The sequence below is a fragment of the Sinocyclocheilus grahami genome, unplaced genomic scaffold, assembly GCF_001515645.1.
Source record: "Sinocyclocheilus grahami isolate Dianchi unplaced genomic scaffold, SAMN03320097.WGS_v1.1 scaffold733.1, whole genome shotgun sequence".
NCBI lineage: Eukaryota > Metazoa > Chordata > Actinopteri > Cypriniformes > Cyprinidae > Sinocyclocheilus > Sinocyclocheilus grahami.
Genome location: NW_015505912.1, coordinates 764675 through 769240, shown reverse-complemented (window position 1 = coordinate 769240; position 4566 = coordinate 764675).

Sequence of the window (4566 nt, the reverse complement as noted above, 5' to 3'; positions counted from 1 at the left end):
ATTTGGACCTGTTTAATTATATTAGGTTGCATAACCTTAGGTTTATGTGTTAATATTTTACAAACAGTATTAATAAGGCTGAACATTTCAAGATTTAATCTCCCACATTTACATTGATCAAAGTGGGGATCAAATTTTTCTACATTCAATTATTTTTAGTAACATGCCAGGATATGTTTTGACATAAGAAAACAATATCTCACGGGTTTATTTCATAGTAAAATAAAGTGTCGATGGAAGTAAAATTTTTATAAATATTATGGGTACTGATTATGTATGCAATCTTGCCTCAACAAGAAAAACCAGGAAGCGAATATGAAAATTTAGTCTTGAAACATTTTCTTATGCCAAAACTCACAAATGACAACTAGTCAGGTTACGTTTATGGAAATCAAAAATAGTTATTCTGGCAGTCTTAACATATTTTATTGCTGAAAAGTGGAGACATCTCTACCTCATAATTATTTAATGGCAACAAGTTATTGATCCTGGGCCAATCACAAAAACAAATTTAACCCGTAAATCTTTAATGGCACATCAGCTGGTATTTACTTGTTTTAATTAGATGCTAACCGAAAAAGAAAGAGTTACGTGGTTCTGTAACCTGAGGTCAACTCTCTTGGGAAATCAGTTGTGTTGTGAGGCAATGTGAGTCATATAAGGGGTTATATTATTTATAGTATGCAGATTTGCAACAGATTTGTTGTTAACTGTTATTTATCTCCCAGTGAAGAATTAAGTTACGTCATGTCACTAAAACAGCTACGCAATAGAGAGCATTTAGAAGTGTGAAGAGGACATTTATTTATCAATTTACTGTGAGTAGCCAGTGTCTTCAGGAACGCTTGAAGACCCTTTCCCAGACTCAAGAACAAGTTTTTGGAAGTGTTACAAAATACAAATATATTTTGCATGGTTAACCTTTGCACAGTTTAACAGTGGAAGTGTTCCCATGACTCATTACTAATCTAGTTTACAAAACAATGTGTTTTGTCACAGTGATATACTTGTCTTTATTTGGTGTGTAATGGATGGAATTTTCAAATAAAATATTTTTATTTTAATATTTTTTTTCATATGAAATTCCCAATTTATCCCCTTTACATTTTATGGAGGTATGTAGTGTAAAAATGATTTAATTCTACCTTTTTTATTTATTTATTTTATTCTATGTATTTTTTCATAGAGTAAAGCTTCATGCATTGTTCTAAAAATAAATAAATAAATAATAATAAAAAACAGAATTTGTCTCTGCACTTTCTGTTCAATCTGTTAAGAAATAAAAACATTATTTTTAGCCACTTTTTGAAATAAGTAAATTGCGTTTTAGTAGTTTTAATAACTCTAAATAACTATTTGCTAGGCTGTTACCACATGTTTTACATTTTTCAATAATATTTTATGAATAAGTCTCTGGCAAAACATTTGTTCACCGCTAATTTGAATATATGAATGGATGTGTTCTATATATTTGTGGTCCTATGATGGTGGTTATGGCCCTTATTTGGATATAAGATTGGAAAATATGAGTTTAGCAGTAACCCTTTCAAAAGAAATTATAATAAAACTTCCTGAGAATGGGGTCTATTATTAGAACTTTAATAAAGATGAAATCAAATCAGTGCAGGACTACAATACTTCTAATGAGTTTATAAAGTTTCATCATTAAAACAGTATCGATTTTCACTATGACCTTCATCATTGTAGCAGCTTACATTACAACATGACCACTCACTGAGGTCTATGTTAAGTTTCACATATATGCAATGTCCATTAAAGTCATTCAAATCACTGTGTTAAACTCACTGGAAATGCTCCTGCTCTCTCTAATGTCTTATTCTTAGACATTACGCTATCAGTCTTATACTTTGTGTCTCTCATGTAATCAAACTCTCTCAGGCCGTTTCTCTCTGAACTGAATCAGCTCGTGTAAACATGCTAGGCTGCTACCAAAGCACTCTGCTCACATTAGCGAGGCCATAACGCATGATAAGACTGATAATAATTCCATGTTTTCCTCTTGGTTCCCTGTAACATTATCCCTGAGACAGGAGGACAGCCATAAATGCAGGAAGTTTCAGGATTTTGTGCACGTAAGTGGAAGACACACGGTAGCAAAGTTAAAACAATGAACGATTTTCATAAATGGTCATAAATGGCTTTTTACTGATAGAGTTCTTCTCTTTGGTTCCTTTCTGTCTGAGAGATGGCAGTGAACTTCTCTTGCCTCTGTCTGTGTGTGTCTGTTTTCCATGTGTTTTTTCTGTTTGCTATAGGCTTCTCACACAACCATAGACTTAGCCAAACATAGCTTAATACATGTTCACCATAAAATGTTTTGTAATTGATATACTCTCAAAGAAAATTGCATAAAATAGGGCCCAGTGTACTGTTAATATAAAGGAATTCTCTTTATTGATTCTGTGTTGATTTTGACAGGTGTTTCACCTGTAATTTGAATTACATGTTGACTTGCATTGCAAATGTATTGTGTTGTAGAGTTGTGTTGTAAATTTAACAGAGATGGTACTGGTATTTTTTCCCCCCTTACAATGTAAATATATGCAAGTCAAAGGTTTGAACACACTTGACTGAATTTGTGTTTCTCATAATGTTAGAAGCCTTCGAAATGCTCACATTTGTAACTATATATATATATATATACATATATATGCAATATCTATGAGTCGCAGCGCGATATGGCTGTAGTTCATTTACTTTAGTAGTTCAACTCAAATTGTGAAACTCATGTATTAAATAAATTCAATGCACACAGACTGAAGTAGTTTAAGTCTTTGGTTCTTTTAATTGTGATGATTTTGGCTCACATTTAACAAAAACCCACCAATTCACTATCTCAACAAATTAGAATACTTCATTTTTAGTGAATTGTTGGCCTTCTGGAAAGTATGTTCATTTACTGTACATGTACTCAATACTTGGTAGGGGCTCCTTTTGCTTTAATTACTGCCTCAATTCGGCGTGGCATGGAGGTGATACCAAAGAACCAAATGGTATAAGGAGCCCATATAAGCACATATGAAAGAAAAAGAAAATCTGAATTTTATAGTATGTGTACAGTGCAACAGCAGTGAGCTTTTTTTTACATTTTAGAGAAGCCAAGTTGCCATACCAAACAGGACCACATGGAGATGCCAAAAAAAAAAAGTAAATAAAAAACTATATGCTGACTGCATATATCTACTACAGTACACGGATCCATTCCGTATAACTAAACACAGCAACATAATCAAAACATTATCGAGAATGTGTGTGGAAACAATGTGAATGTAAGGAAATGTCTGTGCCTGTGCATAAATACAATGTGCGATCAGTGCGTCAAGAGCACATTATTATAACGGACTGACGCATGCTTACTGTACGACTCCTGTATGCCACCGCAATCGTCTTTACCTTGATTGCAGTCTTCGTCCATCAAATCTTTACTAGCGAGACTGGTTATCCAGTCGAGAAAACGTAGTTTGCGTCTCATCTGGCCATACAGCGGTGGGATGTGTTGACAATCCGTTCAGTCTGTACTTCACACAGCGCTCTTCAGAGACAATCACAGAATATAACAGCTCATGTTTAAAAGCGAAACACTGGAATGAATAATTCACTTAAAACGCAACCCGAGTCTCTGTTCTCTCTGCAATCTCTGATGTAATCAGCCTGGTTTCCTTTATATTAGCACTGTTTTGGACGGATTGTTTGAATGCATTTGCTTACTGGATCACTGGACTGAAAACTTTCCCGGAGTTTAGCGGCTTAAAATGATCTAATCGCAAGCAGAGAAGCAAAATTGGGTTAAAGGGTTAGAATAGAAATTGTGCTTCAGAAATTTTGCGTTAATTGCGTAAAATCATTTTAGCGCGTTAAGGATTGTAAAATTAATCGCATGCGTTAACACATTAACGATGACAGCCCTAATATATATATTATTTCGAAGGCGTTTTGAAGGCTTCTAACATTATGAGAAACATAAATTGCAGGAAGTTTCAGGATTTTGAGCACGTAAGTGGAAGAGACACGGTAGCAAAGTTAAAACAATGAACAATTGCTCCGCAGAAAGTCCAAAACGAACTCATAGAAGTAATAACTTATGACATGCCAGGAAAGCCCTAATATGGACAAAAGCATCCGTATATCGCTGTAGCTAAGCTGAATTCAACTGTAATTGCAATGGTAACCTGTAATTTCCTCAGAATGGGATTACTATAATACTAATTAATTAATATATAGTGTTTGTGCCTTAGTTTATCACCATTTTGCATTTTTCAAATATCAAATAATACATGTAGATTTAATTAATGTAGTCATAACTGCATAAAATTAGAAAGTAATAAGAAAATACACTATAGTGTATCATTTCAGAACAATACTGATGCTTCGTCACACTTCAACATGTTAGTTACCCTCAAAAAGCACCAATTAGACATTCGGTGTAAACTGTTTATATGAATATGTAATTAAACTGTTTAATCAAACATGTTCCTTAAATTATACATATGGTTCATTTGATATTTTAAAGACAAAAGATTCAGTCACAGCAAAAGGAAAAGGTGT